General features: G+C 43.7%; 1 protein-coding gene across 1 annotated transcript in view; it reads left to right on the top strand.

Moving 5' to 3' along the window:
* The window catches only part of LOC139535308 (cadherin-22-like), a 217,532-nt gene that overhangs the window by 84,722 nt on the left and 112,891 nt on the right, over positions 1-19,919 (top strand). The gene's annotated exons all lie outside the window — the stretch shown is intronic.

The raw sequence follows: 19,919 nt of genomic DNA, 5'->3' as shown, positions 1-19,919 counted from the left end.
TTTCAGTTAAATCCATTTCAATCAGTGTAGATGAAGAGGAGGAGACAGGTTACAGAATAATTTTTAAGCCTTGAAACAATTGACACATGGATTGTGTATGTGCGCCATTCAGAGGGTGAATGGGCAAGACAAAAGATTGAAGTGCCTTTGAACGGGTATGGCAGTAGGTGCCAGGCACACCGGTTTGTGTCAAAATCTGCAACACTGCTGGGTTTTCCGTATGTATCAAGAATTGTCCACCACCCAAAGGACATCCAGCCAACTTGAGACAACTGTGGGAAGCTTTGGAGCCAATATGGGCCATCCCTGTGGAATGCTTTCGACACCTTGTATAGTCCATGCCCCCACAAATTTAGGCTGTTCTGAGGGCAAAATAATTTCTTGAGATAATATTTATTTTGTCTCAGGATATTATATCTGGATTTGTACAGCAATAAAGGAAAAGCATGAGATGGTTGTGCTTCTGAAGTCCTCATAAAATGTTTATCGGCCTGAATATATTAAGAGATTAGAGACTTTACATAACATGATTATAAACAAAAACATTCTAATGACCGTCATAAAAAAACTATCTGACGATAGAAATAAGTAAGTCGCATATTACTTTAATGAGAAAATGAAAAAAATTAAACGGGTCCTGGGTTTTGTGTTTTGCGAATACAATACATTTTCCCCCATTTATATTTTGGTTTCTTGTTTCATGTTAAGCATTCTTAACTAATTGAATAACTTGTTTGGGGCTAAGATTCTTGCTATTTCTCATGTGGGTCAGTAGAAGTACTTTGACATCACACTATCACAAATTATTGTGAAGTAGACACAATTACTTCTTGTGGAATTTGTGACAGACATACTAAAAAGCAGATTTGTTTTTTCATGTCCACCACACAATTTGGTATGCAGTGCATTTCAATCACTGATAAAAGCAGTATGTTACATAAGACCGAAATGATAGGAGGGAGGTTGGTCGGGGAGGATATAACGCAAAGGTCAAGCAACCCAAACGTTGCGTGTTAGAATCACATGATGAACTTTTGCATTTTAGCTAAATAGAAACTTTGCAACTACTTACTAATTTTAACTGCTTAGCTGTTGTGTTCCCTACCCCTAACCTTAACCCCTAACCTTAACCCCTAACCTTAATCCATAACTCCTAGCCTATCTAACGTTAGCTACAAATTGGAATTTTAAAAAACGTGTAGTGTACACAAAGTTATTTGTCTATTTTACGATGTTCTGTGATAATGCGTTGACTAAGTGTCAATACGTAGTGTGCATGAAAACACCCAATTAGCACGCTTTCAGACTCAGTGGCATTGTGGCCTGGTTGTGTAGCTCTTCAGCATATCTAGATCTTTAAGAATAAACCGTGAGATAATATAAAGGCATAGTTCAGCGATTGAATTGCATGCGGTTTTGGTCTACTAATATTAGCATTTAGTGCCATTTTAACAAAACCAAAGTGTAGATTAAGGTCTCTCCTTGACTGTTTTCAAGGTAAGGAAACAAGTATCTTAATACATCAAATCACTGAACTATCACTTTGCAATGGAAAACAAAGCACTTGAAGCTGTTTGAGTACACAGGGTCAGTGGGCTACACTCCCCTGCATATGTATTTGGACAGTGAAGCTACATTTTTAAATTGGCTCTATACTCCAGCAGTTTAGATTTGAGATGTTTCATATTCAGCGACACTACATGATGTCAGCTTTTATTTGAGGGTATTTTCATACTAATAGTATCTGTTTTACCATTTAGAAATGAAACATTTTATGTACAGTATCCCGATTTGAAGAAGTCAAAATACTTGAAAGAATTCAGTGGTGTAAAGTACTGAAGTAAAAATACTTGAAAAACTCCTTAATTACTTTTTTGGGGGGGTATCTGTACTTTACTATTTATATTTTTGACAACGTTTACTTTTAATTCACTACTTTCCTAAAGAAAATGTACTTTTTACTCCATACATTTTTCCTGGCACCCAAAAGTAATTTTGAATGCTTAGCCGGACAGGAGCCAGTAGGGATGACCAGAGATGTACTCCTGATAAGTGTGAGAATTCTCACACTTATCAGGAGTACATCTCTGGTCATCCCTACTGGCTCTGATCTGGCAGACTCACTAAACAGTGTGAGTGTTGGAACGTGCCCCTGGCTATTGGTAAATAAAAAAAACAAGAAAATGGTGCCATCTGGTTTGCTTAACATAAGGAATTTGAAATTATTTATACTTTTACTTTTGATATTTAATTATATTTTAGCAATTAAATTTAAACCAAATACTTGTAGACTTACTCAAGTAGGATTTTATTGTGTGACTTTCACTTTTGCTTGTCATTTTCTATTAAGGTATCTTTACTTTTACTCAAGTAAGACAATTGAGTACTTTTTCCACCACTGGAAAAATTCACTCCTTGTGTATGAAAGTAGTCAAAAGTTTATTTGGTCCCATATTACTACATTAGACTTGTGTGACTACAAACTCGTTAGATGTGTTTTGGGTTATGTTTTTCCCAAACAGGGGCAGCAGGTAGCCTAGCAGTCAGAGAGGCGAACTGGTTAGAATCCCAGGTCTGACGAGGAAAAAAGCTGTTGTGAAGTGAGCTGGCAACCATCATGGTATCAAATCCTAGATGCTATTGCCTTGAGCAAGGCACTTAACCCCCCAAAATGACTGCTCCAACCTGTTATGCGAGTCTTTCTGAGAAGTTGGGATAAAGCAGAAGTCAAATTTCCTTTGGACCTTGTGTACAATTGACAAATAAAGTAATCTTAATCTAATCTTAATCTTAATCAAATGGAACTGAATTTGGAGTCGCTTTTATTGTAAGTAAGAATAGAAGATGAATAGAAGACACTTCTACATTAATGTGGATGCTACTGTACCATGATTATGGGTAATCATAAATGAATTGTGAAGAATGATGAGTGAGAAGATTACACAGGCACAAAGAGCATACCCCCCAATACTAATCTCCCCTGCTGAGAGGTTTTGAAAAAGAAAATGAGAGCTGCTCAGATGCAATAATTTAAGAACCTAATATCCGACGTTTCGACAGACAAACTGTCTTCATCAAGGTATAATGACAAACACTGTGATTCACTAGTTTATATAGTGTCACACAGGTGTCTGTAATCATGGCCGGTTGTGGCCTGATATCATTGGTTAATTCTTAGATATAGAAATAACATACAAAGAACATGAATGGATAGCATATGATCATAGATACAATTTAGCTACATAGGCCTTCAAACATTTACAATGAATAGCAAAATCACAAGAATGGCTTCAGATCAAAGTCTACGTTGAGACCGAAGGGAACAAGGGTCTTACAATTTAAAGATCCAGGCAGCCTCTCGTTTTAACAATACATTTTCAAGGTCACCCCCTCTCCTAGGGAGGGTGACATGTTCAATGAGGTTACCATGTTTTGTTGTGGCCTCTGAATGGCATCTCACTCATTATTATTCATGATTCCTTCATGATTTTTCTTACTCATGGCATTATCAAGATGACTTTAGAAGTGTTCAGAAACATCTTATCTACTCACTTAGAAAGAAAATTACTCCAGTCATCATTCACCATTCAGTTACTATTGGGCAAAACATAACACAAAACAAATCACAAATGCATCCAAAGAGTTTATAGAGTCACAAGCCTCTGGTTGCCAGCTCACTTCCTGACAGATTTTTTTCCTTGTCAGACATGGTATTCAAACTGGTTCACATCTCTAACCGCTAGGCGACCTGCTGCCCATGTTTGGGCAAAACTAGTGCTGAGTGATTAGTGCTTTTTGAGCTCGGTCTGGTTTTAGTTTGATTATTAAAAAATAATCTCAGATTTCGTAGGATTTTTACAAATGTATTTTTTATGTGGGTTGAATGCTGTAACAACAGAATAAAACAATTAATACAAGTCCCATGATGGTACATGTAGTGACTGCCAATTACTGCTTATCACTTAACCATCATTTATTTACATTACTTTAATAAACAGTTTATATATACAAAAATAATATTTGAGTACTTTTTCATTACAAGTCATCTTATCGATATAGTGCTGCAGCTGCTGCCTGACAAAATTTGTCAGACACCATATTTGTAGTTCTTCAAAATAAATAAAACATACTTTTAACACTGCTGAATAACAACTATCAATTACTTAGATCATGTATTTTCAGGCAGAGACACCTCGCAAAGCAACTGCTCTCTATCCCTCTCGATCGCACATTCTTCTTTCTTGTCAGAGTATTCATCTGGTCAATATGGCAGTGTAATATGACTGTTAGTTATGTGTGAAAATGTGATCACATGTGATTGTGTTTTAATATTTAAGGACTCTTGGAAAATTAGTCCAAATGAGGACTAAAAGAGATCCTAATCAAATCAAGTCTCTCCCACTTCGTGTCTGCGCAGCCACATAGACCAGACAAATAGGTGCACAATGGATTATGGTCATTGTAGTTAATTACCACGTTCATTAAACTATGTATACTGAACAAAAATTGCTGGGGACAATAAAAGACCACTCTAAAATGTGAAGTTTTGTCACACAACACAATGACCACAAGTTTCGAGGTAGCCTGCAATTGGCATGCTGACTGCAGGAATGTCCACCAGAGCTCTTAAATGTTATGTTAATTTCTCTACCATATGCCGCCTCCAACGTCTTTTTTGAGAATTTGGCAGTACGTCCAAGCCCAGGACCTCCACATCCGGCTTCCGTCTGAGACCAGCCACCCGGACAGCTGATGAAACTGTGGGTTTGCACAAGTGAAGAATTTTTGCACAAACTATCAAGAAACCGTCTCAGGGAAACTCGTTGTCCTCATCAGGGTCTTGACCTGCCTGCAGTTTGGCGTTGTAAATGACTTCAGTGGGCAAATGCTCACCTTCAATGACCACTGGCATGCTGGAGAAGTGTGCTTTTCACAGATGAATCCCGGTTTCAACTGCACTGTGCAGATGGCGAGCGTTTTGCTGATGTTAGTGTTGGGAACACAGTGCCCCATGGTGGCGGTGGGGTTATGGTATGGGCAAGAATAAGCTACAGACAACGAACACAAGTGCATTTTATCGATGGCAATTTGAATGCACAGAGATACCGTGACGAGATCCTGAGATGCATTGTTGTTCTATCATCCTCCACCATCACCTCATGTTTCAGCATGATGATTCACAGCCCGATGTCGCAAGGATCTGTACATCTCCTGGAAGCTGAACATATCCCAGTTCATCCATGGCCTGCATACTCACCAGCCATGTCACCCATTGAGCATGTTTGGAATGCTCTGGATCAACGTGTACGACAGCGTATTCCAGTTCCCGCCAATAACCAGCAACTTTGCACAGCCATTGAAGAGGAGTGGTATAACATTCCACAGGCCACAATCAACAGCTTGATCAACTCTATGAGAAGGAGATGTATTGCGCTGCTTGAGGCAAATGGTGGTCGCATCAGATACTGACTGGTTTTCTGATCCATGCCTCTACTTAAAAAAAAGATATGTATCTGTGACCAACAGATGCATATCTATATTCCCAGTCATGTGAAATCCATAGATTATAAGCCTAATGAATTCATTAAAATTGACTGATTTCCTTATATGAACTGTAACTTAGTAAAATCTTAGAAATTGTTGCATGTTCCGTTCATATTTTAGTTCAGTGTAGAATATTGGTCAGTTGGAAACTACAACTCTCTACTACACTGGACAGTTTGGACTTGATCTGATTTTGTCTCTAGAGAAACTGTGCATTACGTTTAGAAAATAACGAATGAAATGGAGTTCCAATAATTGAACCGAGATTGGTCCATTAGTAGTTAAAAATAAAAAATAGGCTACATTTCTCTTAATGGCACAAGCTTGACGTTGTCATTGTATGCAAGTAATATGGGACCAAATACTAAACTTTTGACTACTCTGATACACTGTAAGTGAATTTGTCCAAATACCTATGACTTCTTCACATGGGGGGGGGGGGCAAGATGCACTGGGAACTTAAATTATTGACACCCTTGATAAAGATTTGTAATAATGAGTGCATAAAATAAATAATGCAAATACTGAACTATATTCTGTGCTCCCCAAAAATTGGGAGATTTATTTTATACTAACACAAATACTCAAAGATTTTGTTTAACAAGTAATCTTTTTTTCTCCAAAAAATGTGGAGGTCAAAATTACTGACGTCTCTAAAGATTCTTCTAAAGATTCTTATAAATAAAGTTAGTAGTCAAAAGTTTTGTATTTGGTCCCATATTCCTAGCATGCAATGACTACATCAAGCTTGTGACTCTACAAACTTGTTGGATTCATTTGCAGTTCGTTTTGGTTGTGTTTCAGAACTTTTTGTGCCCAATAGAAATCAATGGTAAATAATGTATTGTGTCATATTGAGTCACTTTTATTGTCAATAAGAATATCATGTTTTTAAAGACTTCTACATGAATGTGGATGCTACCATGGTTACGGATAATCCTGAATGAATCGTGAATAGTAAGTGAGAATTTAAGAGGGTCAAAGATCGTACCCCCAAGACATTCTAACCTGCCCTGTTATTGGTAATGGTGAGATGTTAGCATGCTGGAGAATATAGACAAATTATAATTTTTTAGCTTCAGTGTCCAAATGCATATGGTGAGGACTGTATATGCGGATGGAGGAGGCTCAACATTGTAGCAAAATACTGATTATGCCCCTGCTGTTGTGTGATTAGCTTAGCATCCATCACTTGACAGTCCACGCCTGAGTGATGATGGTTAATGATGTAATGAGGTCCTCCTCAGAGACTTGCCGTGGCTTGTGGATGTTGGATCACACTGGAGGAGGCACATTGCACGTGGCCAAGCTTTTTCCTCGGCCCGGAGTGACCCGCTCGGCTCATCCTCTGCCCAAGAGGTTTGGGATCAGCTCTGACAAACCCCAGGCCCTATCCTCGACCCCTTACGAGCCAAAGAACCTGAGCTCACAGGAACTGACTCTCCAACAGTGATGAAACTAGCAGATAGCCATGCTTTTCTAATGTTCTGGGACCATGTGTACCGACAGCTGTCAACTGCTTTGGACGTCCTCTGTCTGTCAGAGTCAGTGAGCGTTCTGGCCAGGCCAGCCTCAGAGCTTCACCAGCTCTCCCTGCTCTTCCTGCTTTCTCGCACCCCCTGATTATTGACCAAAGCCGGGGCTTCCAGTCTGCCAGCCACCCGTGAGATGAACGATTGAGTAATTGCGCAGCTGGCAGTGCGGGCGCCCCATGTGCGTGTCTGCGCCACGGTGGTGGGCAGTGTGGCATGTGCAGCCAGCCAGTAGTCAGGGGGCTGTCTGTACAGGGGGAGAGGGGGAGATGACCAAAAAGAAGAGGGCATAGAAGAGTGAGACAAATTGAGGGAGAGGGACTGATGAATATGGAGAAAGGCAGGGATAAAGAGAGAAAGGCAGGGATACAGAGAGAAAGGCAGGGATACAGAGAGAAAGGCAGGGATACAGAGAGAAAGGCAGGGATACAGAGAGAGAAAGGCAGGGATGAAGACACAGAGAAAGAAAGGCAGGGATGTTATTGTTATTTTACTGCTGCTCTAATTATTTGTTTTAATTATTTGTTACTTTTAGTTTTTATTCTTTTTTTTCTTCTTTTTTTTATTAATGGCATTGTTGGTTAGGGCTTGTAAGTAAGCTTTTCACAGTAAGGTCTACACCTGTTGTATTCAGCACATGTGACAAATACAATTTGATTTGATTTGAAGACAGAGAGAGAAAGGCAGGGATGCAGTTTTCTGCTGTGGACAGATTTTGAAGAGCTTTGCAGAGCCATGCCTGTACTGGAGGGAGGGAGGGAGGGAGTGAGAGAGGAGAGGGGAGAAAAGAGGTAGAGAGAGTGAGTGGGGTGGAAAGCAGCAATTAATGTAATTAGGCTACCAGCTTTAGCAAGGCTCTGACAATATATGTCACCTCTCATTATATCCCGTAAGTAAACACAGGGCTTAATATGAGGCAATGGGCTTCAGCGTTCTTTGGACAGTTTTTCCCTGGCTACCTTGTGTGTGTCAATGTGGATGCTAGTCTCCAGTTTCAGCCAGCTGCATATCATTGACTTAGCAAATAGGCAGGGCCGGTTCCAGGCACACACGGCATAAGCGGTCACTTAGGGCCCGCGACCGCTAGCCTGCATTCCAGGTGACTACCTCATGAAGCTGGTTGAGAGAATGTCAAGAGTGTGCAAAACTGTCATCAAGGCAAAGGTTGGCTAATTTAAAGAATCTCAAATATCAAATATATTTTGATTTATTTAACACTTTTTTTGGTTACTGCATGATTCCATATATGTTATTTCATAGTTTTTATGTCTTCGCTATTAATCTACAATGTAGAAAATAGTAAAAATAAAGAAAAACCCTTGAATGAGGACTGGCCACCCCTCATAGCCTGGTTCCTCTAGGTTTCTTCCTAGGTTTTGGCCTTTCTAGGGAGTTTTTCCTAGCCATCGTGCTTCTACACCAGCATTGCTTGCTGTTTGGGGTTTTAGGCTGGGTTTCTGTACAGCACTTTGAGATATCAGCTGATGTAAGAAGGGCTATATAAATACATTTGATTTGATTTGAATGAGTAGTGGTGTCAACTTTTGACTGGTACTGTGTATACAGTACTGTTTAAATGTTTTGGGTCACTTAGAAATGTCCTTGGTTTTGAAAGAAAAGCACATTTTTTGTTCATTAAAATAACATCCAATTCATCAGAAATACAGTGTAGACATTGTTAATGTTGTAACTGGAAAATTGTAGTCCACAAAACACCAGTCTCAACGTCAACAGTGAAGAGGCAACTCCGGGATGCTGGCCTTCTAGGCAGAGTACCTCTGTCCAGTGTCTGTTCTTTTGCCCATCTTAATCTTTTCTTTTTATTGGCCAGTCTGAGATATGTCTTTTTCTTTGCAACTCTGCCTAGAAGGCCAGCATCCCGGAGTCACCTCTTCACTGTTGACGTTGAGACTGGTGTTTTGCGGGTACTATTTAATGAAGCTGCCAGTTGAGGACTAGTGAGTTGTCTGTTTCTCAAACTAGACACTCTAATGTACTTGTCCTCTTGCTCAGTTGTGCACCAGGGCTTCCCACTCCTCTTTCTATTCTGGTTAGAGCCAGTTTGCGCTGTTCTGTGAAGGGAGTAGTACACAGCGTTGTATGAGATCTTCAGTTTCTTGGCAATTTCTCCCATGGAATAGCCTTCATTTCTCAGAACAAGAATAGACTAACGAGTTTCAGAAGAAAGTCTTTGTTTCTGACCATTTTGAGCCTGTAATCAAACCCACAAATGCTGATGCTCCAGATACTCAACTAGTCTAAAGAAGGCCAGATTTATTGCTTCTTTAATCAGGACAACAGTTTTCAGCTGTGCTAACATAATTGCAAAAGAGCTTTCTAATGATCAATTAGCCTTTTTAAAAAGATACACTTGGATTAGCTAACACAACGTGCCATTGGAACACAGGAGTGATGGTTGCTGATAATGGGCCTCTGTACGCCTATGTTGATATTCCATTAAAAAATCTGCCGTTTCCAGATCCAATAGTCATTTACAACATTAACAAAGTTTACACTGCATTTCTGATCAATTTGATGTTATTTTAATGGACAAAAATATTGCTTTTCTTTCAAAAACAAGGACAATTCTAAGTGACCCCAAACCTTTGAACTGTAGTGTATATTGTAGAATAATAGTGAATAACACATATGGAATCATGTAGTAACCAAAAAGGGTTAAACAAATCAAAATATGTTATATTTGAGATTATTCAAAGTAGCCACCCTTTGTCTTGATGACAGCTTTGCACACTCTTGGCATTCTCTCAACCACTATCATGAGGTAGAGTAGTCACCTGGAATTCATTTAAATTAACAGGTGTGCCTTGTTAAAAGTTAATTTGTAGGATACGTTCAATAGAGTTACCAGCCTCAGAAATCGGTAATTAACTGCACCTCAGATTGCAGCCCAAATAAATGTTTCACAAAGTTCAAGTAACAGACACATCTCAACATCAACTGTTCAGAAGAAACTGAGTGAGTCAGGCCTTCATGGTCAAATTGCTTCAAAGAAACCACTACTAAAGGACACCAATAATAAGAAGAGACTTGCTTGGGCCAAGAAACACGAGCAATGGACCTTAGACCGGTGGAAATCTGTGCTTTGGTCTGATGAGTCCCAATTTGAGATTGGGACTCTACCGCCTTGTCTTTGTGAGATGCAGTGTAGGTGAACGGATGATCTCCGCATGTGTGGTTTCCACCGTGAAGCATGGAGGAGGAGATGTGATGGTGATGTGATGGCTTTGCTGGTGACACTGTCTGTGATTTATTTAGAATTCAAGGCACACTTAACCAGCATGGCTACCACAGCATTCTGCAGCGATACGCACTCACATCTGGTTTAAGCTTAGTGGGACTATCATAGTAAAAATAAAGAAAATCCCTTGAATGAGTAGGTGTGTCCAAACTGTGTGTGTATACATAAACTCAGCAAAAAAAAGAAACGTCCTCACTGTCAACTGCGTTTATTTTCAGCAAACTTAACATGTGTAAATATTTGTATGAACATAAGATTCAAGAACTGAGACATAAACTGAACAGGTTCCACAGACATGTGACTAACATAAATTGAAGAATGTGTCCCTGAACAAAGGGGGGGTCAAAATCAAAAGTAACAGTCAGTATCTGGTGTGGCCACCAGCTGCATAAAGTACTGCAATGCATCTCCTCCTTATGGACTGCAACAGATTTGCCAGTTCTTGCTGTGAGATGTTACCCCACTCTTCCACCAAGGCACTTGCAAGTTCCCGGACATTTCTGGGTGGAATGGTCATAGCCCTCACCCTCCGATCCAACAGGTCCCAGACATGCTCAATGGGATTGAGATCAGGGCTCTTCGCTGGCCATCGCAGAACACTGACATTCCTGTCTTGCAGGAAATCACGCACAGAACGAGCAGTATGGCTGGTGGAATTGTCATGCTGGAGGGTCATGTCAGGATGAGCCTGCAGGAAAGATACCATGAGGGAGTTGTTGTCTTCCCTGTAACGCACAGCGTTGAGATTGCCTGCAATGCCAACAAGCACAGTCCGATGATGCTGTGACACACCGCCCCTGACCATAACGGACCCTCCACCTCCAAATCGATCCCGCTCCAGAGTACAGGCCTCGGTGTAACACTCATTCTTTCGACGATAAACGCGAATCCGACCATCACCCCTGGTGAGACAAAACCACGACTCGTCAGTGAAGAGCACTTTTTGCCAGTCCTGTCTGGTCCAGTGACGGTGGGTTTGTGTTCATAGGCGACGTTGTTGCCGGTGACGTCTGGTGAGGACCTGCCTTACAACAGACCTACAAGCCCTCAGTGCAGCCTCTCTCAGCCTATTGCAGACAGTCTGAGCACTGATGGAAGAATTGTGCGTTCCTGGTGTAACTCGGTAGTTGTTGCCATCCTGTCCCGCAGGTGTGATGTTTGGATGTACCGATCCTGTGCAGGTGTTGTTACATGTGGTCTGCCACTGCGAGGACGATCAGCTGTTCGTCCTGTCTCACTGTAGCGCTGTCTTAGGCATCTCACAGTACGGACATTGAAATGTATTGCCCTGGCCACATTGCAGTCCTCATGCCTCCTTGCAGCATGCCTAAGGCACGTTCACGCAGATGAGCAGGGACCCTGGGCATCTTTCTTTTGGTGTTTTTCAGAGTCAGTAGAAAAGCCTCTTTAGTGTCCTAAGTTTTCATAACTGTGACCTAAATTGCCTACTGTCTGTAAGCTGTTAGTGTCTTAATGACCGTTCCACAGGTGCATGTTCAATAATTGTTTATGGTTCATTGAACAAGCTTGGGAAACAGTATTTAAACTCTTTACAATGAAGATCTGTGAAGTTATTTGCTATCTAAACGTGTAGTAATCATGGCTGAATACTGAACAAGCCCTGGCCGACAGGAGGCACCCATTTGTTTGTTAGTCATTCTCACTCAGATGTCAAATTAACATAACATCAGTCATAAAAACATTTGTAGAATTTCAGGGAATGTGTTTTAAAACAGCAAACATTTTTCTCCGCCCCATGCCAAATTCTCGCACAGGGCCCCCAAAAGACTAGAGCTGGCCCTGCCAATAGGACACTGGGTCTTTTGGATGCAGAATGTCTTTCACAAGGTGAAGGTTCTAACAATAATAGTCGCTGGAGCATTGCTATCTGGATGCAGTCAATGTCTGGATATCGCAACATCAATGGGGTTTTAGTAATTCATGAGATCAAATGTTTCAGTGTGGTGTCTGGAGATGTTTTGAATGCATAATTAGATATTTTCTTTTTGAGAGGAATGTTTTTACAACGAGTGCATCCAAATGATCTTGTGTGTTAAATTAGTACATTTTGGTGTGTAGCTGAAGAGACTTGAAAACACATTTACACAATATGATGATCCAGAAGATGCTTTTAGCAAATACTCTCTTTGATCTAGGTAGATATGGATATTCTAGTCTATTCTGTCATTACCTATCCACAATGCATAGGTGTTGGTGTCCTAGGCAAGCCTTTTTAAAATAAACACATTTAAGGTAAGCTGTTTTTCAATGAAATTACATTACTTGTTTACTTTCATGGAAATGCTTTAAAACTGTTATGAAAAGTAGTAAATGATTCCACCACAGTTCTAATGCTCCTTGTGTGAGCACAATTGTTATGTTTTCAGTCTACTGAACTCACCACCCACTCTTTCTCTGTCAATCTTGAATTAGACTACCCATTAAAACTCCAGATAAAGTGAGACCACAAACATTTCACGCCAAAGCAGTGGTTTTTCTCCTCAACACCATGGCCACGGAACCCAAGCAACTGTGACAAATTAGGACTGGAGATGACAAAATAGGCTTTTTTAATAAGCATGGCAAAGGGGATTTGACTCTGGCGGCAGGGCTCACTTGAATAAGCAGACTGTGGGTCCTGCTTTGATGATCGCTTTCATCCATCTGATACGAGATAGGGGGGGTGGAAAGCGAGGGAGGAGGGTATGGGGGACGTGTAGGGACAGTGTTGAGCAGATACTTAATCGGTGGACGAATCAAAATGAGTAATATAAAAAACACAGGAGGAAGGAGAGGGGGGGTTAAAGGAGGGTTATGTGATAACTATTAGCTATTAGCTTCCGAACATAATCCCTCACCCCCTCCCCCTTAGATTGTAATCAATTCAGTCTATTTCTTGTCTCCCTGAAATGACACGTTGTTAACTAAAGGAGGGATGTGGTGAAGTTGCAGTGACACTAGGGATGTCAGACGTGTGCTTAAAGACACGGTAACCAACCGGTCAATCAACTGGTTGATCTCCAAAGCATTTTTAGTCGATCTCAAACACTTCTGTAAAAAAAAAACATTGAGTTCCTGTTTAAAAAAAAAGTTGTCTCGCAATGCATTACCATTTTGAACCATTTCATGTGTCTGAAGGTAAAAACTCTGCTTTCCCGGCGGGCCCAGAGTGCAAATCAATTGCACTATAGGCCTACCACTGGCCAATTGGATGGCTCAGATGACTGTGTCTGCAGTAATGTAGCAGGCAGAAAATAAAACTACAGCAAAGTTGATACTGTGAGTTTTCAAAACTTTTAAAACTAGAGAGAGTCTGTCAATGAATACAGCGAAGAGCTGCTGTTTTTATGAGTGAGTTTCAAGTTCTTACTCAGCACTTTGTAATCAACACTTTCATAAGCAATAAAATGTGCATTCTTCCTATTTCCGCTCAGCGCTACAACCAGCAGTGCAGCTGTAATGAATGAGTAGGAAAGTCTATCCATATGCTTGAGTTGTTCTTAGCAGCTTGGGTCTTTTTTAATATGGAGGAATATTTAACTTTCTCTGTTCATTGGCGTTACAACATTAATTTGTACATGAGGTAGAAATGATGTGGTGCAACTTGAGTTTTGCCATCATCTGGAAGAAGGTGTCACTTTTTGGTCAGTGGAGGAAAGGGAGAGCAGAGGTATGTTGAGTGGCGGACCCTCAGTCTGCTGCTCTCTCCCTCCGCTGAGACTGACCATCAGATACACGCACCATCAAACAGAGACATAGATAGAGGAAGGGAGCCGTAGGGAGAGGAAGGGAGCCGTAGGGAGAGGAAGGGAGCCGTAGGGAGAGGAAGGGAGCCGTAGGGAGAGGAAGGGAGCCGTAGGGAGAGGAAGGGAGCCGTAGGGAGAGGAAGGGAGCCGAAGGGAGCCATAGGGAGTGGAAGGGAGTGAAAGGGAGCCGTAGGGGGTGAAAGGGAGCCGTAGGGAGTGAAAGGGAGCCGTAGGGAGTGAAAGGGAGACGTTGGGAGACGTTGGGAGACGTAGGGAGAGGTTGGGAGATGTAGGGAGTGACAGGGAGACGTAGGGAGTGAAAGGGAGACGCGGGGATTGAAAGGGAGAGATAGGGAGCCGTAGGGAGAGAAGGGGAGCCGTAGGGAGTGAAAGGGAGCCGTAGGGAGTGAAAGTGAGCCGTAGGGATTGAAAGGGAGCCGTAGGGAGAGATAGGGAGCCGTAGGGAGAGAAAGGGAGCCGTAGGGAGAGAAAGGGAGCCATAGGGAGAAATAGGGAGCCGTAGGGAGAGATAGGGAGCCGTAGGGAGAGATAAGGAGCCGTAGGGAGAGAAAGGGAGCCGTAGGGAGAGATAAGGAGCCGTAGGGAGAGAAAGGGAGCCGTAGGGAGAGAAAGGGAGTGGTAGGGAGTGAAAGGGAGCCGTAGGGAGTGAAAGGGAGCCGTAGGGAGTGAAAGGGAGACGTTGGGAGACGTAGGGAGAGGTTGGGAGCCGTAGGGAGAGAAGGGGAGCCGTAGGGAGTGAAAGGGAGCCGTAGGGAGTGAAAGTGAGCCGTAGGGATTGAAAGGGAGCCGTAGGGAGAGATAGGGAGCCGTAGGGAGAGAAAGGGAGCCGTAGGGAGAGAAAGGGAGCCGTAGGGAGAGATAGGGAGCCGTAGGGAGAGATAGGGAGCCGTAGGGAGAGATAGGGAGCCGTAGGGAGAGAAAGGGAGCCGTAGGGAGAGATAAGGAGCCGTAGGGAGAGAAAGGGAGCCGTAGGGAGAGAAAGGGAGTGGTAGGGAGTGAAAGGGAGCCGTAGGGAGTGAAAGGGAGCCGTAGGGAGTGAAAGGGAGACGTTGGGAGACGTAGGGAGAGGTTGGGAGATGTAGGGAGTGACAGGGAGACGTAGGGAGTGAAAGGGAGACGCGGGGATTGAAAGGGAGAGATAGGGAGCCGTAGGGAGAGAAGGGGAGCCGTAGGGAGTGAAAGGGAGCCGTAGGGAGAGAAGGGGAGCCGTAGGGAGAGAAAGGGAGCCGTAGGGAGAGAAAGGGAGCCGTAGGGAGAGAAAGGGAGCCGTAGGGAGAGAAAGGGAGCCGTAGGGAGAGAAAGGGAGCCGTAGGGAGAGATAGGGAGCCGTAGGGAGAGATAGGGAGCCGTAGGGAGAGATAGGGAGCCGTAGGGAGAGATTTATTTATTTTAATTTTTATTTCACCTTTATTTAACCAGGTAGGCTATTTGAGACCAAGTTCTCATTTGCAACTGCGACCTGGCCAAGATAAAGCATAGCAGTGTGAACAGACAACAACACAGAGTTACACATGGAGTAAACAATAAACAAGTCAATAACATGGTAGAAAAAAAGAGAATCTATATACAATGTGTGCAAAAAAAAGATAGGGAGATAGGGAGCCGTAGGGAGTGAAAGGGAACCGTAGGGAGAGAAAGGGAGCCGTAGGGAGAGAAAGGGAGCCGTAGGGGTGGAAGGGAGCCGTAGAGAGAGATAGGGAGCCGTAGGGAGAGAAAGGGAGCCGTAGGGAGAGAAAGGGAGCCGTAGGGAGTGAAAGGGAGCCATAGGGAGAGAAGGGGAGACGTAGGGAGAGAAGGGGAGACGTAGGGAGAGAAGGGGAGACGTAGGGAGAGAAGGGGAGCCGTAGGGAGAGAAAGGGAGCCGTAGGGGTGGAAGGGAGCCGTAGAGAGAGATAGGGAGCCGTAGGGAGAGAAAGGGAGCCGTAGGGAGAGAAAGGGAGCCGTAGGGAGTGAAAGGGAGCCGTAGGGAGAGAAGGGGAGACGTAGGGAGAGAAGGGGAGACGTAGGGAGAGAAGGGGAGACGTAGGGAGAGAAGGGGAGAGAAGGGGAGACATAGGGAGAGAAGGGGAGACGTAGGGAGAGGTTGGGAGACGCAGGGAGTGAAAGGGAGATGTTGGGAGACGTATGTAGAGGTTGGGAGACATAGGGAGTGAAAGGGAGACGTAGGGGGAGAATGGATTATTTAGGGAGAGAATGGGAGCCGTAGGGAGAGAAAGGGAGACGTAGGAAGTGAAAGGGAGAGAAAGGGAGCCGTGGGGAGAGAAAGGGAGACGTAGGGAGAGAAAGGGAGACGTGAGGAGAGAAAGGGAGACGTGAGGAGAGAAAGGGAGACGTGGGGAGTGAAAGGGAGACGTAGGGAGTGAAAGGGAGACGTAGGGAGTGAAAGGGAGACGTAGGGAGTGAAATTGAGTGGGAGAAAAGGATGAGATGGGGACGTGGAGACAGTAGGAGAAGAGGAGGATGAGATGGGGACGTGGAGACAGTAGGAGAAGAGGAGGATGAGATGGGGAGGTGAAGATAGTAGGAGAAGAGGATGATGAGATGTGGAGGTGAAGATAGTAGAAGAAGAGGAGGATGAGATGGGGAGGTGGAGACAGTAGAAGAGAATGAGATGGGGAGGTGGAGACAGTTGGAGAAGAGGATGAGATGGGGAGGTGGAGACAGTAGGAGAAGAGGAGATAGTAGGAGAAGAGGACGGAATGGGGAGGTGAATACAGTAGTAGGTGAAGAGGATGAGAGGAGGATTGTGAGAAAGATGACAAAGTGAGAGAAGAGAAGGATGAGAAGAGAAGGATGAGAGGGACTGAGAGAAAGCGAGAGCTGATAGGCGTAATGGAGGGGTGGGGGGGAGTGACTGAGAGGGCCTGTCGCCCGGTCACTGGCCCCACGCCCATCACTTTGCAGTGATCAGTCTCCCAGTCCGTCGCTTGCCGCTTGCCAGCTGTCAGGGGGCCTGCTCTGGGCATGGCCACTGATGTGAAACAGCAGCCATGTTTAAGAATCAATCCACTGCCCTAAAATTTCACGAATGACTGCAGAGCTTGCTAATAGCTTTTGGGGTGAAAGAGATGCCTTGCGACTGTACTGTATCGGCTAGCTGGCTTGCCCCTTCTTGGAAGGTCTTTAATTGACACAGCGCTAATTAGCCCGGCTACTAGCAACGAGCTTCCACGACCTCTCTTGTGTGGCCAAGTTGCGATAGAGAACTAGACTTCTCTCTATCGTGCGCTTTCCCTCTCTCTCCAACTCATTAGGGTTTTATACTTTTTTTGGACCTCATTAAGAGTAAATGCATACGCACTTAATGAAATTCCCAGAGTGAGCTAGAAAAACAAGGATTTGGCAGTCTGGTTGCTGTTTTGAAATGCCAAGCGGCTTGGTTTGGAGTCAAGCAAATGTTTCGGTTAGAGAGCAACTTCAGAGCTGTACGTTCACCCAGAAAAGTTTTTGATACAAATGGTTTCTAATTAATCATATACGCACTGCCAAGCACACAGTTAAAATATCTAGAGTTAAGGGGGCAGGGTAAGCGTAGATAGGCAAAAAATTATTTAATCTGGGTTTTTCTCCCCAAGCCGTTTGCCTTTGAGGCGGAAAGGAATAAACAACGACTTTAACTTTGAAGTCAGCTCTTTAGCTAAAACATACGAGTCTAATTGGAGACATGAAAAATTATATTTTGGATCAATTAAAGTCGAGCAAAAAGACTTGCAAGGATATTTTGGCCGACTTTTGTTCAATGTGAACGATGTAAATGATTCATTTTACCATATTAAATTGGATTTAATCTTCTCCTTTCATTGCATTTATTTTTTTCTTATTCTATTTATTTCTAATTTAGTTTTTTCCCTCCTAGATGTCAAGGTTTTTCCATTGGATCAAAAAGTCATGTTGAATTGTGACTTGAGTCATCTTTGCCGCTTCTTCCTCTAAATGTCACACGTCATAACCTTTTAACATCACAATAATTCATAGATGCAAGACTGAGGGACAAACGGTAGTGCTGCTAGTACTCAGTATTATACAAGACTGAAAACAAAGCTATCAGATCACAGCTTTTCACAACCAAATACATGACACAATCAAATGGAAAGCATCTAACAACTAAATTGTGCAGTCTGCCATGATGCCATGCATTTTATTCATGGTTGGGCTGTATATATCAGAGTGGTATCTGATTATGTAAATATACCGTATGTTCACACTTCGCAGATGTTGTACTTTGTATACAATATCTACAGGTATATATGATTGTGTTCTCCTTACACAACTTGGTCATTGTTATTCAAGGCCATGCTGGAATTTACATTTTAGAGTTCAATATGTGTTCAGGGAGAGTGTCTCATACCTACATTGCTGCACAAATGCGATGCAAAACCCTGCTTCAAAACCCTGCCTCAAAACTCTGCCACAAAACCCTGTCTCAAAACCCTGCCTCAAAACCCTGCCTCAAAACTCTGCCTCAAAACTCTGCCACAAAACCCTGCCTCAAAACTCTGCCACAAAGCCCTGCCTCAAAGCCCTGCCTCAAAGCCCTGCTTCAAAGCCCTGCCTCAAAGCCCTGCCTCAAAGCCCTGCCACAAAACCCTGCCTCAAAACCCTGCCACAAAGCCCTGCCACAAAACCCTGCCTCAAAACCCTGCCTCAAAACTCTGCCTCAAAACCGAGAGGCCTTTAAAACGATGCTTTCCTACTTCCTATTCTTTGGCTTCATTCACAGAGCTCAATTGCAAATACCATGCACAGTGTTCGTTTGACCTCAGTCTGAATTTGAATAATTTTACAGAAACAAAAAAATAAATAGCTTGTAGGCATCGAAATATTGGAGAGCTTCACCCAGCTAGCACAAAGGCACAGTAGGTTAAACAACTGCTGTCCCGAAGCAGCTCGAAACAGCTTTCCTCGACTTCTTCCTCCCACTGGTGCTGCAATCTCTTCGCCTTGAGGTGGTGACACCACAGACACACTAAAATGTATTTTTTTGCCCGTTCTAAAGGTTTCACAAAGCCCATTATTCACAACCTCTTCCTGCGATGCAGGCTCGCCGCAACGCACCGCCTCTTATCTACTCCCGCCTCGCAGCAACGCACCGCCTCTTATCTACTCCCGCCTCGCCGCAACGCACCGCCTCTTATCTACTCCCGCCTCGCAGCAACGCACCGCCTCTTATCTACTCCCGCCTCGCAGCAACGCACCGCCTCTTATCTACTCCCGCCTCGCAGCAACGCACCGCCTCTTATCTACTCCCGCCTCGCAGCAACGCACCGCCTCTTATCTACTCCCGCCTCACCGCCATGCACCGCCTCTTATCTACTCCCGCCTCACCGCAACGCACCGCCTCTTATCTACTCCCGCCTCACCGCAACGCACCGCCTCTTATCTACTTTCTTCGTAACGCCTCGCCGCAAAGCACCGCATCTTATCTACTCCCGCCTCACCGCAACGCACCGCCTCTTATCTACTCCCGCCTCACCGCAACGCACCGCCTCTTATCTACTTTCTTCGTAACGCCTCGCCGCAAAGCACCGCCTCTTATCTACTCCCGCCTCGCAGCAACGCACCGCATCTTATCTACTCCCGCCTCGCCGCATCACCTCACCGCAACGTACCGCCTCTTATCTACTCCCGCCTCTCTCAGCAGTGTTTGTTTGAGGCATTAGGGGGCTGTTGCCGTGATGGATTGAATTAATACTTTTATCCAATTAGTGTTCCCTCATGCAATTAATCAGCTGGCCGGGGTTAGGGCCGCTTGGTTGGCCGGACTAAAGCAGACAGATGCTAGTGGCCTGGCTCATGAAGAAGAACCATCCCTCTCTT

Source organism: Salvelinus alpinus, chromosome 12 (genome assembly GCF_045679555.1).
Source record: "Salvelinus alpinus chromosome 12, SLU_Salpinus.1, whole genome shotgun sequence".
Classification (NCBI taxonomy): Eukaryota; Metazoa; Chordata; class Actinopteri; order Salmoniformes; family Salmonidae; genus Salvelinus; species Salvelinus alpinus.
The sequence above is the reverse complement of the archived record's forward strand: the minus strand, read 5'-3'. Positions and strand labels throughout refer to the sequence as shown.